The sequence below is a fragment of the Pleurodeles waltl genome, chromosome 10 (assembly GCF_031143425.1).
Source record: "Pleurodeles waltl isolate 20211129_DDA chromosome 10, aPleWal1.hap1.20221129, whole genome shotgun sequence".
Classification (NCBI taxonomy): domain Eukaryota; kingdom Metazoa; phylum Chordata; class Amphibia; order Caudata; family Salamandridae; genus Pleurodeles; species Pleurodeles waltl.
The window spans coordinates 482,293,382-482,317,346 of record NC_090449.1 but is presented as its reverse complement, the minus strand read 5'-3'; positions in this window follow the sequence as shown (position 1 = coordinate 482,317,346).

The following is a 23,965-nucleotide window of genomic DNA, read 5'->3' as shown; positions in this document are numbered from 1 at the left end:
CCGCCAAACGTCTTCACAGGTTTTTGTACCACTCAGTAGCCGCACAAGTGCATCGCCAGTGCTCGTCAGCAAGAGGCTCACGGGAGCCGTCATTTAGACATCCAAAAAGAAAAAGTGAGCACACTGCCTTGCATTCAAGCAGAAAATAGCCCAAAGGCATCATGGTAAATGTAGTCATTGAAATATAAATAGCGAGAATTTTTCAAAAAATTATTCACCCGAAGTAGGTGCAGCAAGTGCCGAATCGCTGTAGAAAGTCTTTCACCTAAGGTAGGTGCAGCGAGTGCCCTATCTCTAGACACGTGTTTCTGGCTTTCGGCTGTCATCAGCAGAGAGCGTATGTAACTGAAGGGGTCGCTTGAAATGCCACCAAACGTCTTCACAGGTTTTTGTACCACTCAGTAGGCGCACAGGTGCATCGCCAGTGCTCGTCAGCAAGAGGCTCACGGGAACCGTCATTTAGACATCCAAAAAGAAAAAGGGAGCACACTGCCTTGCATTCAAGCGGAAAATAGCCCCAAGGCATCATGGTAAATGCAGTCATTTAAATATAAATAGCAAGAATTTTAAAAAAAATTATTCACCCTAAGTAGGTGCAGCAAGTGCCGTATCGCTGTAGAAAGTCTTTCACCTAAGGTAGGTGCAGCGAGTGCCGTATCTCTGGACACGTGTTTCTGGCTTTCGGCCGTCATCAGCAGTGAGCGTATGTAACTGAAGGGGTCGCTTGAAATGCCGCCAAAAGTCTTCACAGGTTTTTGTACCACTCAGTAGGCGCACAGGTGCATCACCAGTGCTCGTCAGCAAGAGGCTCACGGGAGCTGTAATTTAGACATCCAAAAAGAAAAAGGGAGCACACTGCCTTAAATTCTAGCGGAAAATAGCCCCAAGGCATCATGGTAAATGCAGTCATTTAAAAATAAATAGCGAGAATTTTTCAAAAAATTATTCACCCTAAGTAGGTGCAGCAAGTGCCGTATCGCTGTATAAAGTCTTTCACCTAAGGTAGGTACAGCGAGTGCCCTATCTCTAGACACGTGTTTCTGGCTTTCGGCCGTCATCAGCAGAGAGCGTATGTAACTGAAGGGGTCGCTTGAAATGCCACCAAACGTCTTCACAGGTTTTTGTACCACTCAGTAGGCGCACAGGTGCATCGCCAGTGCTCGTCAGCAAGAGGCTCACGGGAACCGTCATTTAGACATCCAAAAACAAAAAGGGAGCACACTGCCTTGCATTCAAGCGGAAAATAGCCCCAAGGCATCATGGTAAATGCAGTCATTTAAATATAAATAGCAAGAATTTTAAAAAAAATTATTCACCCTAAGTAGGTGCAGCAAGTGCTGTATCGCTGTAGAAAGTCTTTCACCTAAGGTAGGTGCAGCGAGTGCCGTATCTCTGGACACGTGTTTCTGGCTTTCGGCCGTCATCAGCAGAGAGCGTATGTAACTGAAGGGGTCGCTTGAAATGCCGCCAAACGTCTTCACAGGTTTTTGTACCACTCAGTAGGCGCACAGGTGCATCGCCAGTGCTCGTCAGCAAGAGGCTCACGGGAGCCGTCATTTAGACATCCAAAAAGAAAAAGGGAGCACACTGCCTTGCATTCAAGCGGAAAATAGCCCCAAGGCATCATGGTAAATGCAGTCATTTGAATATAAATAGCGAGAATTTTTCAAAAAATTATTCACCCTAAGTAGGTGCAGCAAGTTCCGTATCGCTGTAGAAAGTCTTTCACCTAAGGTAGGTGCAGCGAGTGCCGTATCTCTGGACACGTGTTTCTGGCTTTCGGCCGTCATCAGCAGAGAGCGTATGTAACTGAAGGGGTCGCTTGAAATGCCGCCAAACGTCTTCACAGGTTTTTGTACCACTCAGTAGGCGCACAAGTGCATCGCCAGTGCTCGTCAGCAAGAGGCTCATGGGAGCCGTCATTTAGACATCCAAAAAGAAAAAGGGAGCACACTGCCTTGCATTCAAGCGGAAAATAGCCCCAAGGCATCATGGTAAATGCAGTCATTTAAAAATAAATAGCGAGAATTTTTCAAAAAATTATTCACCCGAAGTAGGTGCAGCAAGTGCCGTATCGCTGTATAAAGTCTTTCACCTAAGGTAGGTGCAGCGAGTGCCGTATCTCTGGACACGTGTTTCTGGCTTTCGGCCGTCATCAGCAGAGAGCGTATGTAACTAAAGGGGTCGCTTGAAATGCTGCCAAAGGTCTTCCCAGGTTTTTGTACCACTCAGTAGGCGAACAGGTGCATCGCCAGTGCTCGTCAGCAAGAGGCTCACGGGAGCCGTCATTTAGACATCCAAAAAGAAAAAGGGAGCACACTGCCTTGCATTCAAGCGGAAAATAGCCCCAAGGCACCATGGTAAATGCAGTCATTTAAATATAAATAGCGAGAATTTTTCAAAAAATTATTCACCCTAAGTAGGTGCAGCAAGTGCCGTATCGCTGTAGAAAGTCTTTCACCTAAGGTAGGTGCAGCGAGTGCCGTATCTCTGGACACGTGTTTCTGGCTTTCGGCCGTCATCAGCAGAGAGCGTATGTAACTGAAGGGGTCGCTTGAAATTCCGCCAAACGTCTTCACAGGTTTTTGTACCACTCAGTAGGCGCACAGGTGCATCGCCAGTGCTCGTCAGTAAGAGGCTCACGGGAGCCGTCATTTAGACATCCAAAAAGAAAAAGGGAGCACACTGCCTTCCATTCAAGCGGAAAATAGCCCCAAGGCATCATGGTAAATGCAGTCATTTAAATATAAATAGCGAGAATTTTTCAAAAAATTATTCACCCTAAGTAGGTGCAGCAAGTTCTGTATCGCTGTAGAAAGTCTTTCACCTAAGGTAGGTGCAGCGAGTGCCGTATCTCTGGACACGTGTTTCTGGCTTTCGGCCGTCATCAGCAGAGAGCGTATGTAACTGAAGGGGTCGCTTGAAATGCCGCCAAACGTCTTCACAGGTTTTTGTACCACTCAGTAGCCGCACAAGTGCATCGCCAGTGCTCGTCAGCAAGAGGCTCACGGGAGCCGTCATTTAGACATCCAAAAAGAAAAAGGGAGCACACTGCCTTGCATTCAAGCAGAAAATAGCCCCAAGGCATCATGGTAAATGTAGTCATTGAAATATAAATAGCGAGAATTTTTCAAAAAATTATTCACCCGAAGTAGGTGCAGCAAGTGCCGTATCGCTGTAGAAAGTCTTTCACCTAAGGTAGGTGCAGCGAGTGCCCTCTCTCTAGACATGTGTTTCTGGCTTTCGGCCGTCATCAGCAGAGAGCGTATGTAACTGAAGGGGTCGCTTGAAATGCCACCAAACGTCTTCACAGGTTTTTGTACCACTCAGTAGGCGCACAGGTGCATCGCCAGTGCTCGTCAGCAAGAGGCTCACGGAACCGTCATTTAGACATCCAAAAACAAAAAGGGAGCACACTGCCTTGCATTCAAGCGGAAAATAGCCCCAAGGCATCATGGTAAATGCAGTCATTTAAATATAAATAGCAAGAATTTTAAAAAAAATTATTCACCCTAAGTAGGTGCAGCAAGTGCCGTATCGCTGTAGAAAGTCTTTCACCTAAGGTAGGTGCAGCGAGTGCCGTATCTCTGGACACGTGTTTCTGGCTTTCGGCCGTCATCAGCAGAGAGCGTATGTAACTGAAGGGGTCGCTTGAAATGCCGCCAAACGTCTTCACAGGTTTTTGTACCACTCAGTAGGCGCACAAGTGCATCGCCAGTGCTCGTCAGCAAGAGGCTCACGGGAGCCGTCATTTAGACATCCAAAAAGAAAAAGGGAGCACACTGCCTTGCATTCAAGCGGAAAATAGCCCCAAGACATCATGGTAAATGCAGTCATTTAAATATAAATAGCGAGAATTTTTCAAAAAATTATTCACCCTAAGTAGGTGCAGCAAGTGCCGTATCGCTGTAGAAAGTCTTTCACCTAAGCTAGGTGCAGCGAGTGCCGTATCTCTGGACACGTGTTTCTGGCTTTCGGCCGTCATCAGCAGAGAGCGTATGTAACTGAAGGGGTCGCTTGAAATGCCGCCAAACGTCTTCACAGGTTTTTGTACCACTCAGTAGGCGCACAGGTGCATGGCCAGTGCTCGTCAGCAAGAGGCTCACGGCAGCCGTCATTTAGACATCCAAAAAGAAAAAGGAAGCACACTGCCTTGCATTCAAGCGGAAAATAGCCCCAAGGCATCATGGTAAATGCAGTCATTTAAATATAAATAGCGAGAATTTTTCAAAAAATTATTCACCCTAAGTAGGTGCAGCAAGTGCCGTATCGCTGTAGAAAGTCTTTCACCTAAGCTAGGTGCAGCGAGTGCCGTATCTCTGGACACGTGTTTCTGGCTTTCGGCCGTCATCAGCAGAGAGCGTATGTAACTGAAGGGGTCACTTGAAATGCCGCCAAACGTCTTCACAGGTTTTTGTACCACTCAGTAGGCACACAGGTGCATCGCCAGTCCTCGTCAGCAAGAGGCTCACGGGAGCCGTCATTTAGACATCCAAAAAGAAAAAGGGAGCACACTGCCTTGCATTCAAGAGGAAAATAGCCCCAAGCCATCATGGTAAATGCAGTCATTTAAATATAAATAGCGAGAATTTTTCAAAAAATTATTTACCCTAAGTAGGTGCAGCAAGTGCCGTATTGCTGTAGAAAGTCTTTCACCTAAGGTAGGTGCAGCGAGTGCCGAATCTCTGGACACGTGTTTCTGGCTTTCGGCCGTCATCAGCAGAGAGCATATGTAACTGAAGGGGTCGCTTGAAATGCCGCCAAACGTCTTCACAGGTTTTTGTACCACTCAGTAGGTGCACAGGTGCATCGCCAGTGCTCGTCAGCAAGAGGCTCACGGGTGCCGTCATTTAGACATCCAAAAAGAGAAAGGGAGCACACTGCCTTGCATTCAAGCGAAAAATAGCCCCAAGGCATCATGGTATATGCAGTCATTTAAATCTAAATAGCGAGAATTTTTCAAAAAATTATTCACCCTTAGTAGGTGCAGCAAGTGCTTTATCGCTGTAGAAAGTCTTTCACCTAAGGTAGGTGCAGCGAGTGCCGTATCTCTGGACACGTGTTTCTGGCTTTCGGCCGTCATCAGCAGAGAGCGTATTTAACTGAAGGGGTCGCCTGAAATGGAGCCAAACGTCTTCACAGGTTTTTGTACCACTCAGTAGGCGCACAGGTGCATCACCAGTGCTCATCAGCAAGAGGCTCAAGGGAGCCGTCATTTAGACATCTTAAAAGAAAAAGGGAGCACACTGCCTTGCATTCAAGCGGAAAATAGCCCCAAGGCATCATGTTAAATGCAGTCATTTAAATATAAATAGCGACAATTTTTCAAAAAATGATTCACCCTAAGTAGGTGCAGCAAGTACCGTATCGCTGTACAAAGTCTTTCACCTAAGGTAGGTGCAGCGAGTGCCGTATCTCTGGACACATGTTTCTGGCTTTCGGCCGTCATCAGCAGAGAGTGTATGTAACTGAAGAGGGTACTTGAAATGCCCCCAAACGTCTTCACAGGTTTTTGTACCACTCAGTAGGCGCACAGGTGCATCGCCAGTGCTCGTCAGCTAGAGGCTCACGGGAGCCGTCCTTTAGACATCCAAAAAGAAAAAGGGAGCACACTGCCTTGCATTCAAGGGGAAAATAGCCCCAAGGCATCATGGTAAATGCAGTCATTTAAATATAAATAGCGAGAATTTTTCAAAAAATTATTCACCCTATGTAGGTGCAGCAAGTGCCGTATCGCTGTAGAAAGTCTTTCACCTAAGGTAGGTGCAGCGAGTGCCCTATCACTAGACACGTGTTTCTGGCTTTCGGCCGTCATCAGCAGAGAGCGTATGTAACTGAAGGGGTCGCTTGAAATGCCACCAAATGTCTTCACAGGTTTTTGTACCACTCAGTAGGCGCACAGGTGCATCGCCAGTGCTCGTTAGCAAGAGGCTCACGGGAACCGTCATTTAGACATCCAAAAAGAAAAAGGGAGCACACTGCCTTGCATTCAAGCGGAAAATAGCCCCAAGGCATCATGGTAAATGCAGTCATTTAAATATAAATAGCGAGAATTTTTCAAAAAATTATTCACCCTAAGTAGGTGCAGCAAGTTCCGTATCGCTGTAGAAAGTCTTTCACCTAAGGTAGGTGCAGCGAGTGCCGTATCTCTGGACACGTGTTTCTGGCTTTCGGCCGTCATCAGCAGAGAGCGTATGTAACTGAAGGGGTCGCTTGAAATGCCGCCAAACGTCTTCACAGGTTTTTGTACCACTCAGTAGGCGCACAAGTGCATCGCCAGTGCTCGTCAGCAAGAGGCTCACGGGAGCCGTAATTTAGACATCCAAAAAGAAAAAGGGAGCTCACTGCCTTGCATTCAAGCAGAAAATAGCCCCAAGGCATCATGGTAAATGTAGTCATTTAAATATAAATAGCGAGAATTTTTCAAAAAATTATTGACCCGAAGTAGGTGCAGCAAGTACCGTATCGCTGTAGAAAGTCTTTCACCTAAGGTAGGTGCAGCGAGTGCTGTATCTCTGGACACGTGTTTCTGGCTTTCGGCCGTCATCAGCAGAGAGCGTACGTAACTGAAGGGGTCGCTTGAAATGCTGCCAAACGTCTTCACAGGTTTTTGTACCACTCAGTAGGCGCACAGGTGCATGGCCAGTGCTCGTCAGCAAGAGGCTCACGGCAGCTGTCATTTAGACATCCAAAAAGAAAAAGGAAGCACACTGCCTTGCATTCAAGCGGAAAATAGCCCCAAGGCATCATGGTAAATGCAGTCATTTAAATATAAATAGCGAGAATTTTTCAAAAAATGATTCACCCTAAGTAGGTGCAGCAAGTGCCGTATCGCTGTAGAAAGTCTTTCACCTAAGGTAGGTGCAGCGAGTGCCGTATCTCTGGACACGTGTTTCTGGCTTTCGGCCGTCACCAGCAGAGAGCGTATGTAACTGAAGGGGTCACTTGAAATGCCGCCAAACGTCTTCACAGGTTTTTGTACCACTCAGTAGGCGCACAGGTGCATCGCCAGTGCTCGTCAGCAAGAGGCTCACGGGTGCCGTCATTTAGACATCTAAAAAGAGAAAGGGAGCACACTGCCTTGCATTCAAGCGAAAAATAGCCCCAAGGCATCATGGTAAATGCAGTCATTTAAAAATAAATAGCGTGAATTTTTCAAAAAATTATTCACCCTTAGTAGGTGCAGCAAGTGCTGTATCGCTGTAGAAAGTCTTTCACCTAAGGTAGGTGCAGCGAGTGCCGTATCTCTGGACACGTGTTTCTGGCTTTCGGCCGTCATCAGCAGAGAGTGTATGTAACTGAAGGGGTCGCCTGAAATGGAGCCAAACGTCTTCACAGGTTTTTGTACCACTCAGTAGGCGCACAGGTGCATCACCAGTGCTCATCAGCAAGAGGCTCAAGGGAGCCGTAATTTAGACATCTTAAAAGAAAAAGGGAGCACACTGCCTTGCATTCAAGCGGAAAATAGCCCCAAGGCATCATGTTAAATGCAGTCATTTAAATATAAATAGCGAGAATTTTTCAAAAAATTATTCACCCTAAGTAGGTGCAGCAAGTGCCGCATCGCTGTAGAAAGTCTTTCACCTGAGGTAGGTGCAGCGAGTGCCGTATCTCTGGACACGTGTTTCTGGCTTTCGGCCGTCATCAGCAGAGAGCGTATGTAACTGAAGGGGTCGCTTGAAATGCCGCCAAACGTCTTCACATGTTTTTGTACCACTCAGTAGGCGCACAGGTGCATCGCCAGTGCTCGTCAGCAAGAGGCTCACGGGAGCCGTCATTTAGACATCCAAAAAGAAAAAGGGAGCACACTGCCTTGCATTCAAGAGGAAAATAGCCCCAAGGCATCATGATAAATGCAGTCATTTAAATATAAATAGCGAGAATTTTTCAAAAAATTATTCACCCTAAGTAGGTGCAGCAAGTGCCGTATCGCTGTAGAAAGTCTTTCAACTAAGGTAGGTGCAGCGAGTGCCGTATCTCTGGACACGTGTTTCTGGCTTTCGGCCGTCATCAGCAGAGAGCGTATGTAACTGAAGGGGTCGCCTGAAATGCCGCCAAACGTCTTCACAGGTTTTTGTACCACTCAGAAGGCGCACAGGTGCATCACCAGTGCTCGTCAGCAAGAGGCTCAAGGGAGCCCTAATTTAGACATCCAAAAAGAAAAAGGGAGCAAACTGCCTTGCATTCAAGCGGAAAATAGCCCCAAGGCATCATGGTAAATGCAGTCATTTAAATATAAATAGCGAGAATTTTTCAAAAAATTATTCACCATAAGTTGGTGCAGCAAGTGCCGTATCGCTTTAGAAAGTCTTTCATCTGAGGTAGGTGCAGCGAGTGCCGTATCTCTGGACACGTGTTTCTGGCTTTCGGCCGTCATCAGCAGAGAGCATATGTAACTGAAGGGGTCACTTGAAATGCCGCCAAACGTCTTCACAGGTTTTTGTACCACTCAGTAGGCGCACAGGTGCATCGCCAGTGCTCGTCAGCAAGAGGCTCACGGGAGCCGTCATTTAGACATCCAAAAAGAAAAAGGGAGCACACTGCCTTGCATTCAAGAGGAAAATAGCCCCAAGGCATCATGATAAATGCAGTCATTTAAATATAAATAGCGAGAATTTTTCAAAAAATTATTCACCCTAAGTAGGTGCAGCAAGTGCCGTATCGCTGTAGAAAGTCTTTCAACTAAGGTAGGTGCAGCGAGTGCCGTATCTCTGGACACGTGTTTCTGGCTTTCGGCCGTCATCAGCAGAGAGCGTATGTAACTGAAGGGGTCGCCTGAAATGCCGCCAAACGTCTTCACAGGTTTTTGTACCACTCAGAAGGCGCACAGGTGCATCACCAGTGCTCGTCAGCAAGAGGCTCAAGGGAGCCCTAATTTAGACATCCAAAAAGAAAAAGGGAGCAAACTGCCTTGCATTCAAGCGGAAAATAGCCCCAAGGCATCATGGTAAATGCAGTCATTTAAATATAAATAGCGAGAATTTTTCAAAAAATTATTCACCATAAGTTGGTGCAGCAAGTGCCGTATCGCTTTAGAAAGTCTTTCATCTGAGGTAGGTGCAGCGAGTGCCGTATCTCTGGACACGTGTTTCTGGCTTTCGGCCGTCATCAGCAGAGAGCATATGTAACTGAAGGGGTCACTTGAAATGCCGCCAAACGTCTTCACAGGTTTTTGTACCACTCAGTAGGCGCACAGGTGCATCGCCAGTGCTCGTCAGCAAGAGGCTCACGGGAGCCGTCATTTAGACATCCAAAAAGAAAAAGGGAGCACACTACCTTGCATTCAAGAGGAAAATAGCCCCAAGGCATCATGGTAAATGCAGTCATTTATATAAAAATAGCGAGAATTTTTAAAAAAATTATTCACCCTAAGTAGGTGCAGCAAGTGCCGTATCGCTGTAGAAAGTCTTTCACCTAAGGTAGGTGCAGCGAGTGCCGTATCTCTGGACACATGTTTCTGGCTTTCGGCCGTCATCAGCAGAGAGCGTATGTAACTGAAGGGGTCGCTTGAAATGCCGCCAAACGTCTTCACAGGTTTTTGTACCACTCAGTAGCCGCACAGGTGCATCGCCAGTGCTCATCAGCAAGAGGCTCACGGGAGCCGTCATTTAGACATCCAAAAAGAAAAAGGGAGCACACTGCCTTGCATTCAAGTAGAAAATAGCCCAAAGCCATCATGGTAAATGCAGTCATTAAAATATAAATAGCGCAAATTTTAAAAAAAATTATTCACCCTAAGTAGGTGCAGCAAGTGCCGTATCGCTGTAGAAAGTCTTTCACCTAAGGTAGGTGCAGCGAGTGCCGTATCTCTGGACACATGTTTCTGGCTTTCGGCCGTCATCAGCAGAGAGAGTATGTAACTGAAGGGGTCGCTTGAAATGCCGCCAAACGTCTTCCCAGGTTTTTGTACCACTCAGTAGGCGCACAGGTGCATCGCCAGTGCTCGTCAGCAAGAGGCTCACAGGAGCCGTCATTTAGACATCCAAAAAGAAAAAGGGAGCACACTGCCTTGCATTCAAGCGGAAAATAGCCCCTAGGTATCATGGTAAATGCAGTCATTTAAATATAAATAGCGCAAATTTTTAAAAAAATTATTCACCCTAAGTAGGTGCAGCAAGTGCTGTATCGCTGTAGAAAGTCTTTCACCTAAGGTAGGTGCAGCGAGTGCCGTATCCCTGGACACATGTTTCTGGCTTTCGGCAGTCATCAGCAGAGAGCGTATGTAACTGAAGGGGTCGCTTGAAATGCCGCCAAACGTCTTCACAGGTTTTTGTACTACTCAGTAGGCGCACAGGTGCATCGCCAGTGCTCGTCAGCAAGAGGCTCATGGGAGCCGTCATTTAGACATCCAAAAAGAAAAAGGGAGCACACTGCCTTGCATTCAAGCGGAAAATAGCCCCAAGGCATCATGGTAAATGCAGTCATTTAAATATAAATAGCGCACATTTTTTTAAAAATTATTCACCCTAAGTAGGTGCAGCAAGTGCCGTATCGCTGTAGAAAGTCTTTCACCTAAGGTAGGTGCAGCGAGTGCCGTATCTCTGGACACGTGTTTCTGGCTTTCGGCCGTCATCAGCAGAGAGCGTATGTAACTAAATGGGTCGCTTGAAATGCCACCAAACGTCTTCACAGGTTTTTGTACCACTCAGTAGGCGCACAGGTGCATCGCCAGTGCTCGTCAGCAAGAGGTTCACGGGAACCGTCATTTAGACATCCAAAAAGAAAAAGGGAGCACACTGCCTTGCATTCAAGCGGAAAATAGCCCCAAGGCATCATGGTAAATGCAGTCATTTAAATATCAATAGCAAGAATTTAAAAAAAAATTATTCACCCTAAGTAGGTGCAGCAAGTGCCGTATCGCTGTAGAAAGTCTTTCACCTAAGGTAGGTGCAGCGAGTGCCGTATCTCTGGACACGTGTTTCTGGCTTTCGGCCGTCATCAGCAGTGAGCGTATGTAACTGAAGGGGTCGCTTGAAATGCCGCCAAAAGTCTTCACAGGTTTTTGTACCACTCAGTAGGCGCACAGGTGCATCACCAGTGCTCGTCAGCAAGAGGCTCACGGGAGCTGTAATTTAGACATCCAAAAAGAAAAAGGGAGCACACTGCCTTAAATTCAAGCGGAAAATAGCCCCAAGGCATCATGGTAAATGCAGTCATTTAAAAATAAATAGCGAGAATTTTTCAAAAAATTATTCACCCTAAGTAGGTGCAGCAAGTGCTGTATCGCTGTATAAAGTCTTTCACCTAAGGTAGGTGCAGCGAGTGCCCTATCTCTAGACACGTGTTTCTGGCTTTCGGCCGTCATCAGCAGAGAGCGTATGTAACTGAAGGGGTCGCTTGAAATGCCACCAAACGTCTTCACAGGTTTTTGTACCACTCAGTAGGCGCACAGGTGCATCGCCAGTGCTCGTCAGCAAGAGGCTCACGGGAACCGTCATTTAGACATCCAAAAACAAAAAGGGAGCACACTGCCTTGCATTCAAGCGGAAAATAGCCCCAAGGCATCATGGTAAATGCAGTCATTTAAATATAAATAGCAAGAATTTTAAAAAAAATTATTCACCCTAAGTAGGTGCAGCAAGTGCCGTATCGCTGTAGAAAGTCTTTCACCTAAGGTAGGTGCAGCGAGTGCCGTATCTCTGGACACGTGTTTCTGGCTTTCGGCCGTCATCAGCAGAGAGCGTATGTAACTGAAGGGGTCGCTTGAAATGCTGCCAAACGTCTTCACAGGTTTTTGTACCACTCAGTAGGCGCACAGGTGCATCGCCAGTGCTCGTCAGCAAGAGGCTCACGGGAGCCGTCATTTAGACATCCAAAAAGAAAAAGGGAGCACACTGCCTTGCATTCAAGCGGAAAATAGCCCCAAGGCATCATGGTAAATGCAGTCATTTGAATATAAATAGCGAGAATTTTTCAAAAAATTATTCACCCTAAGTAGGTGCAGCAAGTTCCGTATCGCTGTAGAAAGTCTTTCACCTAAGGTAGGTGCAGCGAGTGCCGTATCTCTGGACACGTGTTTCTGGCTTTCGGCCGTCATCAGCAGAGAGCGTATGTAACTGAAGGGGTCGCTTGAAATGCCGCCAAACGTCTTCACAGGTTTTTGTACCACTCAGTAGGCGCACAAGTGCATCGCCAGGGCTCGTCAGCAAGAGGCTCATGGGAGCCGTCATTTAGACATCCAAAAAGAAAAAGGGAGCACACTGCCTTGCATTCAAGCGGAAAATAGCCCCAAGGCATCATGGTAAATGCAGTCATTTAAAAATAAATAGCGAGAATTTTTCAAAAAATTATTCACCCGAAGTAGGTGCAGCAAGTGCCGTATCGCTGTATAAAGTCTTTCACCTAAGGTAGGTGCAGCGAGTGCCGTATCTCTGGACACGTGTTTCTGGCTTTCGGCCATCATCAGCAGAGAGCGTATGTAACTGAAGGGGTCGCTTGAAATGCTGCCAAACATCTTCACAGGATTTTGCACCACTCAGTAGGCGCACAGGTGCATTGCCAGTGCTCGTCAGCAAGAGGCTCATGGGAGCCGTCATTTAGACATCCAAAAAGAAAAAGGGAGCACACTGCCTTGCATTCAAGCAGAAAATAGCCCCAAGGCATCATGGTAAATCCAGTCATTTAAATATAAATAGCGAGAATTTTTTAAAAAATTATTCACCCTAAGTAGGTGCAGCAAGTGCTGTATCGCTGTAGAAAGTCTTTCACCTAAGGTAGGTGCAGCGAGTGCCGTATCTCTGGACACGTGTTTCTGGCTTTCGGCCGCCATCAGCAGTGAGCGTATGTAACTGAAGGGGTCGCTTGAAATGCCGCCAAACGTCTTCACAGGTTTTTGTACCACTCAGTAGGCGCACAGGTGCATCGCCAGTGCGCGTCAGCTAGAGGCTCACGGGAGCCGTCATTTAGACATCCAAAAAGAAAAAGGGAGCACACTGCCTTGCATTCAAGGGGAAAATAGCCCCAAGGCATCATGGTAAATGCAGTCATTTAAATATAAAAAGCGAGAATTTTTCAAAAAATTATTCACCCTAAGTAGGTGCAGCAAGTGCTGTATCGCTGTAGAAAGTCTTTCACCTAAGGTAGGTGCAGCGAGTGCCCTATCTTTAGACTTGTGTTTCTGGCTTTCGGCCGTCATCAGCAGAGAGCGTATGTAACTGAAGGGGTCGCTTGAAATGCCACCAAACGTCTTCACAGGTTTTTGTACCACTCAGTAGGCGCACAGGTGCATCGCCAGTGCGCGTCAGCTAGAGGCTCACGGGAGCCGTCATTTAGACATCCAAAAAGAAAAAGGGAGCACACTGCCTTGCATTCAAGGGGAAAATAGCCCCAAGGCATCATGGTAAATGCAGTCATTTAAATATAAAAAGCGAGAATTTTTCAAAAAATTATTCACCCTAAGTAGGTGCAGCAAGTGCTGTATCGCTGTAGAAAGTCTTTCACCTAAGGTAGGTGCAGCGAGTGCCCTATCTTTAGACTCGTGTTTCTGGCTTTCGGCCGTCATCAGCAGAGAGCGTATGTAACTGAAGGGGTCGCTTGAAATGCCACCAAACGTCTTCACAGGTTTTTGTACCACTCAGTAGGCGCACAGGTGCATCGCCAGTGCTCGTCAGCAAGAGGCTCACGGGAGCCGTCATTTAGACATCCAAACAGAAAAAGGGAGCACACTGCCTTGCATTCAAGCAGAAAATAGCCCAAAGGCATCATGGTTAATGCAGTCATTTAAATATAAATAGCGCAAATTTTTTAAAAAATTATTCACCCTAAGTAGGTGCAGCAAGTGCCGTATCGCTGTAGAAAGTCTTTCACCTAAGGTAGGTGCAGCGAGTGCTGTATCTCTGGACACGTGTTTCTGGCTTTCGGCCGTCATCAGTAGAGAGCGTATGTAACTGAAGGGGTCGCTTGAAATGCCGCCAAACATCTTCACAGGTTTTTGTACCACTCAGTAGGTGCACAGGTGCATCGCCAGTGCTCGTCAGGAAGAGGCTCACAGGAGCCGTCATTTAGACATCCAAAAAGAAAAAGGGAACACACTGCCTTGCATTCAAGCGGAAAATAGCCCCAAGGTATCATGGTAAGTGCAGTCATTTAAATATAAATAGCGCAAATTTTTCAAAAAATTATTCACCCTAAGTAGGTGCAGCAAGTGCTGTATCGCTGTAGAAAGTCTTTCACCTAAGGTAGGTGCAGCGAGTGCCGTATCCCTGGACACATGTTTCTGGCTTTAGGCCGTCATCAGCAGAGAGCGTATGTAACTGAAGGGGTCGCTTGAAATGCCGCCAAACGTCTTCACAGGTTTTTGTACCACTCAGCAGGCGCACAGGTGCATCGCCAGTGCTCGTCAGCAAGAGGCTCACGGGAGCCGTCATTTAGACATCCAAAAAGAAAAAGGGAGCACACTGCCTTGCATTCAAGAAGAAAATAGCCCCAAGGCATCATGGTAAATGCAGTCATTTAAGTATAAATAGCGCAAATTTTTTACAAAATTATTCACCTTAAGTAGGTGCAGCAAGTGCCGTATCGCTGTAGAAAGTCTTTCACCTAAGGTAGGTGCAGCGAGTGCCGTATCTCTGGACACGTGTTTCTGGCTTTCGGCCGTCATCAGCAGAGAGCGTATGTAACTTTAGGGGTCGCTTGAAATGCCGCCAAACGTCTTCACAGGTTTTTGTACCACTCAGTAGGGGGACAGGTGCATCGCCAGTGCTCGTCAGCAAGAGGCTCACGGGAGCCGTCATTTAGATATCCAACAAGAAAAAAAGGAGCACACTGCCTTGCATTCAAGCGGAAAATAGCCCCATGGCATCATGGTAAATGCAGTAATTTAAATCTAAATAGCGAGGATTTTTCAAAAAATTATTCACCCTAAGTAGGTGCAGCAAGTGCCGTATCGCTGTAGAAAGTCTTTCACCTAAGGTAGGTGCAGCGAGTGCCGTATCTCTGGACACGCGTTTCTGTCTCTCAGCCGTCATCAGCAGAGAGCGTATGTAACTGAAGGGGTCGCTTGAAATGCCGCCAAACGTCTTCACAGGTTTTTGTACCACTCAGTAGGCGCACAGGTGCATCGCCAGTGCTCATTAGCAAGAGGCTCACAGGAGCCGTCATTTAGACATCCAAAAAGAAAAAGGGAGCACACTGCCTTGCATTCGAGCGGAAAATAGCCCCAAGGCATCATGGTAAATGCAGTCATTTAAATATAAATAGCGCAAATTTTTCAAAAAATGATTCACCCTAAGTAGGTGCAGCAAGTGCCGTATCGCTGTAGAAAGTCTTTCACCTAAGGTAGGTGCAGCGAGTGCCGTATCTCTGGACACGTGTTTCTGGCTTTCGAACGTCATCAGCAGAGAGCGTATGTAACTGAAGGGGTCGCTTGAAATGCCGCCAAACATCTTCACAGGTTTTTCTACCACTCAGTAGGCGCACAGGTGCATCGCCAGTGCGCGTCAGCAAGACGCTCACGGGAGCCGCAATTTAGACACCCAAAAAGAAAAAGGGAGCACACTGCCTTGCATTCAAGAGGAAAATAGCCCCAAGGCATTATGGTAAATGCAGTCATTTAAATATAAATAGGGCGAATTTTTCAAAAATTATTCACCCTAAGTAGGTGCAGCAAGTGCTGTATCGCTGTGGAAAGTCTTTCACCTAAGGTAGGTGCAGCGAGTGCCGTATCCCTGGACACATGTTTCTGGCTTTCGGCCGTCATCAGCAGAGAGCGTATGTAACTGAAGGGGTCGCTTGAAATGCCGCCAAACATCTTCACAGGTTTTTGTACCACTCAGTAGGCGCACAGGTGCATCGCCAGTGCTCGTCAGCAAGAGGCTCACGGGAGCCGTCATTTAGACATCCAAAAAGAAAAAGGGAGCACACTGCCTTGCATTCAAGCGGAAAATAGCCCCAAGGCATCATGGTAAATGCAGTCATTTAAATATAAATAGCGCACATTTTTTAAAACATTATTCACCCTAAGTAGGTGCAGCAAGTGCCGTATCGCTGTAGAACGTTTTTCACCTAAGGTAGGTGCAGCGAGTGCCGTATCTCTGGACACGTGTTTCTGGCTTTCGGCCGTCATCAGCAGAGAGCGTATGTAACTGAAGGGGTCGCTTGAAATGCCGCCAAACGTCTTCACAGGTTTTTGTACCACTCAGTAGGGGGACAGGTGCATCGCCAGTGCTCGTCAGCAAGAGGCTCACGGGAGCCGTCATTTAGACATCCAACAAGAAAAAAAGGAGCACAATGCCTTGCATTCAAGCGGAAAATAGCCCCAAGGCATCATGGTAAATGCAGTAATTTAAATATAAATAGCGAGGATTTTTCAAACAATTATTCACCCTAAGTAGGTGCAGCAAGTGCCGTATCGCTGTAGAAAGTCTTTCACCTAAGGTAGGTGCAGCGAGTGCCGTATCTCTGGACACGTGTTTCTGGCTCTCTGCAGTCATCACCAGAGAGCATATGTAACTGAAGGGGTCGCTTGAAATGCCGCCAAACGTCTTCACAGGTTTTTGTACCACTCAGTAGGTGCACAGGTGCATCACCAGTGCTCGTCAGCAAGAGGCTCACGGGAGCCGTCATTTAGACATCCAAAAAGAAAAACGGAGCACAAAGCTTTGCATTCAAGCGGAAAATAGCCCCAAGGCATCATGGTAAATGCAGTCATTTAAATATAAATAGCGAGAATTTTTCAAAAAATTATTCACCCTAAGTCGGTGCAGCAAGTACTGTATCGCTGTAGAAAGTCTTTCACCTAAGGTAGGTGCAGCGAGTGCCGTATCTCTGGACACATGTTCCTGGCTTTCGGCCGTCATCAGCAGAGAGCGTATGTAACTGAAGGGGGCGCTTGAAATGCCGCCAAAAGTATTCACAGGTTTGTGTACCACTCAGTAGGCGCACAGGTGCATCGCCAGTGCTCGTCAGCAAGACGCTCACGGGAGCCGTCATTTAGACATCCAAAAAGAAAAAGGAGCACACTGCCTTGCATTCAAGCGGAAAATAGCCCCAAGGCATCATGGTAAATGCAGTCATTTAAATATAAATAGCGAGAATTTTTCAAAAAATTATTCACCCTAAGTAGGTGCAGCAAGTGCCGTATCGCTGTAGAAAGTCTTTCACCTAAGGTAGGTGCAGCGAGTGCCCTATCTCTAGACACGTGTTTCTGGCTTTCGGCCGTCATCAGCAGAGAGCATATGTAACTGAAGGGGTCGCTTGAAATGCCACCAAACGTCTTCACAGGTTTTTGTACCACTCAGTAGGCGCACAGGTGCATCGCCAGTGCTCGTCAGCAAGAGGCTCACGGGAACCGCCATTTAGACATCCAAAAACAAAAAGGGAGCACACTGCCTTGCATTCAAGCGGAAAATAGCCCCAAGGCATCATGGTAAATGCAGTCATTTAAATATAAATAGCAAGAATTTTTAAAAAAATTATTCACCCTAAGTAGGTGCAGCAAGTGCTGTATCGCTGTAGAAAGTCTTTCACCTAAGGTAGGTGCAGCAAGTGCCCTATCTCTGGACACGTGTTTCTGGCTTTCGGCCGTCATCAGCAGTGAGCGTATGTAACTGAAGGGGTCGCTTGAAATGCCGCCAAATGTCTTCACAGGTTTTTGTACCACTCAGTAGGCGCACAGGTGCATCGCCAGTGCTCGTCAGCAAGAGGCTCACGGGAGCCGTAATTTAGACATCCAAAAAGAAAAAGGGAGCACACTGCCTTGCATTCAAGCGGAAAATAGCCCCAAGGCATCATGGTAAATGCAGTCATTTAAAAATAAATAGCGAGAATTTTTCAAAAAATTATTCACCCTAAGTAGGTGCAGCAAGTGCCGTATCGCTGTATAAAGTCTTTCACCTAAGGTAGGTGCAGCGAGTGCCGTATCTCTGGACTCGTGTTTCTGGCTTTCGGTCGTCATCAGCAGAGAGCGTATGTAACTAAAGGGTTCGCTTGAAATGCCGCCAAAGGTCTTCCCAGGTTTTTGTACCACTCAGTAGGTGTACAGCTGCATCGCCAGTGCTCGTCAGCAAGAGGCTCACGGGAGCCGTCATTTAGACATCCAAAAAGAAAAAGGGAGCACACTGCCTTGCATTCAAGCGGAAAATAGCCCCAAGGCATCATGGTAAATGCAGTCATTTAAATATAAATAGCGAGAATTTTTCAAAAAATTATTCACCCTAAGTAGGTGCAGCAAGAGCTGTATCGCTGTAGAAAGTCTTTCACCTAAGGTAGGTGCAGCGAGTGCCGTATCTCTGGACAAGTGTTTCTGGCTTTCGGCCGTCATCAGCAGAGAGCGTATGTAACTGAAGGGGTCGCTTGAAATGCCGCCAAACGTCTTCACAGGTTTTTGTACCACTCAGTAGGCGCACAGGTGCATCGCCAGTGCTCGTCAGCAAGAGGCTCACGGGAGCCGTCATTTAGACATCCAAAAAGAAAAGGGGAGCACACTGCCTTGCATTCAAGCGGAAACTAGCCCCAAGGCATCATGGTAAATGCAGTAATTTAAGTATAAATAGCGAAAAAAATTCAAAAAATGATTTACCCTAAGTAGGTGCAGCAAGTGCCGTATCGCTGTAGAAAGTCTTTTACCTAAGGTAGGTGCAGCGAGTGCCGTATCTCTGGACACGTGTTTCTGGCTTTCGGCCGTCATCAGCAGAGAGCGTATGTAACTGAAGGGGTCGCTTGAAATGCCGCCAAATGTCTTCACAGGTTTTTGTACCACTCAGTAGGGGGACAGGTGCATTGCCAATGCTCGTCAGCAAGAGGCTCACGGGAGCCGTCATTTAGACATCCAAAAAGAAAAAGGGAGCACACTGCCTTGCATTCAATCGGAAAATAGCCCCAAGGCATCATGGTAAATGCAGTCATTTAAATATAAATAGCGAGAATTTTTCAAAAAATGATTCACCCTAAGTAGGTGCAGCAAGTGCCATATCGCTGTAGAAAGTCTTTCACCTAAGGTAGGTGCGGCGAGTGCCGTATCTCTGGACACGTGTTTCTGGCTTTCGGCCGTCATCAGCAGAGAGCGTATGTAACTGAAGGGGTCGCTTGAAATGCCGCCAAACGTCTTCACAGGTTTTTGTACCACTCAGTAGGCGCACAGGTGCATCGCCAGTGCTCGTCATCAAGAGGCTCACAGGAGCAGTCATTTAGACATCCAAAAAGAAAAAGTGAGCACACTGCCTTGCATTCAAGCGGAAAATAGACCCAAGGCATCATGGTAAATGCAGTCATTTAAATATAAATAGGGCACATTTTTAAAAAAATTATTCACCCTAAGTAAGTGCAGCAAGTGCCGTATCGCTGTAGAAAGTCTTTCACCTAAGGTAGGTGCAGCGAGTGCCGTATCTCTGGACACGTGTTTCTGACTTTCGGCCGTCATCAGCAGAGAGCGTATGTAACTGAAGGGGTCGTTTGAAATGCCGCCAAACGTCTTCACAGGCTTTTGTACCACTCAGTAGGCGCACAGGTGCATCGCCAGTGCTCGTCAGCAAGAGGCTCACGGGAGCCGTCATTTAGACATCCAAAAAGAAAAAGGGAGCACACTGCCTTGCATTCAAGCGGAAAATAGCCCCATGGCATCATGGTAAATGTAGTCATTTAAATATAAATAGCGAGAATTTTTCAAAAAATGATTCACCCTAAGTAGGTGCAGCAAGTGCCGTATCGCTGTAGAAAGTCCTTCACCTAAGGTAGGTGCAGCGAGTGCTGTATCTCTGGACAAGTATTTATGGCTTTCGGCCGTCATCAGCAGAGAGCGTATGTAACTGAAGGGGTCGCTTGAAATGCCGCCAAACGTCTTCACAGGTTTTTGTTCCACTCAGTAGGCGCACAGGTGCATTGCCAGTGCTCGTCAGCAAGAGGCTCACGGGAGCCGTCATTTAGACATCCAAAAAGAAAAAAAGGAGCACACTGCCTTGCATTCAAGCTGAAAATAGCCCCAAGGCATCATGGTAAATGCAGTCATTTAAATATAAATACCGAGGATTTTTCAAAAAATTATTCACCCTATGTAGGTGCAGCAAGTGCTGTATCGCTGTAGAAAGTCTTTCACCTAAGGTAGGTGCAACGAGTGCCGTATCTCTGGACACGTGTTTCTGGCTTTCGGCCGTCATCAGCAGAGAGAGTATGTAACTGAAGGGGTCGCTTGAAATGCCGCCAAACGTCTTCACAGGTTTTTGTACCACTCAGTAGGCGCACAGGTGCATCACCAGTGCTCGTCAGAAAGAGGCTCACGGGAGCCGTCATTTAGACATCCAAAAAGAAAAAGGGAGCACACTGCCTTGCATTCAAGCAGAAAATAGCCCCAAGGCATCATGGTAAATGCAGTCATTTAAATATAAATAGCGCAAATGTTTAAAAACATTATTCACCCTAAGTAGGTGTAGCAAGTGCTGTATCGCTGTAGAAAGTCTTTCACCTAAGGTAGGTGCAGCGAGTGCCATATCTCTGGACACGTGTTTCTGGCTTTCGGCCGTCATCAGCAGAGAGCGTATGTTACTGAAGGGGTCGCTTGAAATGCCGCCAAACGTCTTCACAGGTTTTTGTACCACTCAGTAGGTGCACAGGTGCATCGCCAGTGCTCGTCAGCAAGAGGCTCACGGGAGCCATCATTTAGACATCCAAAAAGAAAAAGGGAGCACACTGCCTTGCATTCAAGCGGAAAATAGCCCCAAGGCATCATGGTAAATGCAGTCATTTAAATATAAATAGCGAGAATTTTTCAAAAAATTATTCACCCTAAGTAGGTGCAGCAAGTGCCGTATCGCTGAAGAAAGTCTTTCACCTAAGGTAGGTGCAGCGAGTGCCGTATCTCTGGACACCTGTTTCTGGCTTTCGGCCGTCATCAGCAGAGAGCGTATGTAACTGAAGGGGTCGCTTGAAATGCCGCTAAACGTCTTCACAGGTTTTTGTACCACTCAGTAGGCGCACAGGTGCATCGCCAGTGCTCGTCAGCAAGAGGCTCACGGGAGCCGTCATTTAGACATCCAAAAAGAAAAAGGGAGCACACTGCCTTGCATTCAAGCGGAAACTAGCCCCAAGGCATCATGGTAAATGCAGTCATTTAAATATAAATAGGGCAAATTTTTTAAATAATTATTCACCCTAAGTAAGTGCAGAAAGTGCTGTATCGCTGTAGAAAGTCTTTCACCTAAGGTAGGTGCAGCGAGTGCCGTATCTCTGGACACGTGTTTCTGGCTTTCGGCCGTCATCAGCAGAGAGCGTATGTAACTGAAGGGGTCGCTTGAAATGCCGCCAAACGTCTTCACAGGTTTTTGTTCCACTCAGTAGGCGCACAGGTGCATTGCCAGTGCTCGTCAGCAAGAGGCTCACGGGAGCCGTCATTTAGACATCCAAAAAGAAAAAAAGGAGCACACTGCCTTGCATTCAAGCGGAAAATAGCCCCAAGGCATCATGGTAAATGCAGTCATTTAAAAATAAATAGCGAGGATTTTTCAAAAAATTATTCACCCTAAGTAGGTGCAGCAAGTGCCGTATCGCTGTAGAAAGTCTTCTACCTAAGGTAGGTGCAGCGAGTGCCGTATCTCTGGACACGTGTTTCTGGCTTTCGGCCGTCATCAGCAGAGAGCGTATGTAACTGAAGGAGTCGCTTGAAATGCCGCCAAACGTCTTCACAGGTTTTTGTACCACTCAGTAGGAGCACAGGTGCATTTCCAATGCTCGTCAGCAAGAGGCTCACGGGAGCCGTCATTTAGACATCCAAAAAGAAAAAGGGAGCACACTGTCTTGCATTCAATCGGAAAATAGCCCCAAGGCATCATGGAAAATGCAGTCATTTAAATATAAATAGCGAGAATTTTTCAAAAAATGATTCACCCTAAGTAGGTGCAGCAAGTGCTGTATCGCTGTAGAAAGTCTTTCACCTAAGGTAGGTGCAGCGAGTGCCGTATCTCTGGACACGTGTTTCTGGCTTTCGGCCGTCATCAGCAGAGAGCGTATGTAACTGAAGGGGTCGCTTGAAATGCCGCCAAACGTCTTCACAGGTTTTTGTACCACTCAGTAGGCGCACAGGTGCATCGCCAGTGCTCGTCAGCAAGAGGCTCACGGGAGCCGTCATTTCGACATCCAAAAAGAAAAAGGGAGCACACTGCCTTGCATTCAAGCGGAAAATAGCCCCAAGCATTATGGTAAATGCAGTCATTTAAATAGAAATAGCGAGAATTTTTCAAAAAATTATTCACCCTAAGTAGGTGCAGCAAGTGCCCTATCGCTGTAGAAAGTCTTTCACCTAAGGTAGGTGCAGCGAGTGCCGTATCTCTGGACACCTGTTTCTGGCTTTCGGCCGTCATCAGCAGAGAGCGTATGTAACTGAAGGGGTCGCTTGAAATGCCGCTAAACGTCTTCACAGGTTTTTGTACCACTCAGTAGGCGCACAGGTGCATCGCCAGTGCTCGTCAGCAAGAGGCTCACGGGAGCCGTCATTTAGACATCCAAAAAGAAAAAGGGAGCACACTGCCTTGCATTCAAGCGGAAAATAGCCCCAAGGCATCATGGTAAATGCAGTCATTTAAATATAAATAGCGCAAATTTTTCAAAACATTATTCACCCTAAGTAGGTGCAGCAAGTGCCGTATCGCTGTAGAAAGTCTTTTACCTAAGGTAGGTGCAGCAAGTGCCGTATCTCTGGACACGTGATTCTGGCTTTCGGCCGTCATCAGCAGAGAGCGTATGTAACTGAAGGGGTCGCTTGAAATGCCGTCAAATGTCTTCACAGGTTTTTGTACCACTCAGTAGGCGCACAGGTGCATCGCCAGTGCTCGTCAGCAAGAGGCTCACGGGAGCCGTCATTTAGACATCCAAAAAGAAAAAGGGAGCACACTGCCTTGCATTCAAGCGGAAACTAGCCCCAAGGAATCATGGTAAATGCAGTCATTTAAATAGAAATAGCGAGAATTTTTCAAAAAATTATTCACCCTAAGTTGGTGCAGCAAGTGCCGTATCGCTGTAGAAAGTCTTTCACCTAAGGTAGGTGCAGCGAGTGCCGTATCTCTGGACACGTGTTTCTGGCTCTCGGCAGTCATCACCAGAGAGCATATGTAACTGAAGGGGTCGCTTGAAATGCCGCCAAACGTCTTCACAGGTTTTTGTACCACTCAGTAGGTGCACAGGTGCATCACCAGTGCTCGTCAGCAAGAGGCTCACGGGAGCCGTCATTTAGACATCCAAAAAGAAAAACGGAGCACAAAGCTTTGCATTCAAGCGGAAAATAGCCCCAAGGCATCATGGTAAATGCAGTCATTTAAATATAAATAGCGAGAATTTTTCAAAAAATTATTCACCCTAAGTCGGTGCAGCAAGTACTGTATCGCTGTAGAAAGTCTTTCACCTAAGGTAGGTGCAGCGAGTGCCGTATCTCTGGACACATGTTCCTGGCTTTCGGCCGTCATCAGCAGAGAGCGTATGTAACTGAAGGGGGCGCTTGAAATGCCGCCAAAAGTATTCACAGGTTTGTGTACCACTCAGTAGGCGCACAGGTGCATCGCCAGTGCTCGTCAGCAAGACGCTCACGGGAGCCGTCATTTAGACATCCAAAAAGAAAAAGGAGCACACTGCCTTGCATTCAAGCGGAAAATAGCCCCAAGGCATCATGGTAAATGCAGTCATTTAAATATAAATAGCGAGAATTTTTCAAAAAATTATTCACCCTAAGTAGGTGCAGCAAGTGCCGTATCGCTGTAGAAAGTCTTTCACCTAAGGTAGGTGCAGCGAGTGCCCTATCTCAAGACACGTGTTTCTGGCTTTCGGCCGTCATCAGCAGAGAGCATATGTAACTGAAGGGGTCGCTTGAAATGCCACCAAACGTCTTCACAGGTTTTTGTACCACTCAGTAGGCGCACAGGTGCATCGCCAGTGCTCGTCAGCAAGAGGCTCACGGGAACCGCCATTTAGACATCCAAAAACAAAAAGGGAGCACACTGCCTTGCATTCAAGCGGAAAATAGCCCCAAGGCATCATGGTAAATGCAGTC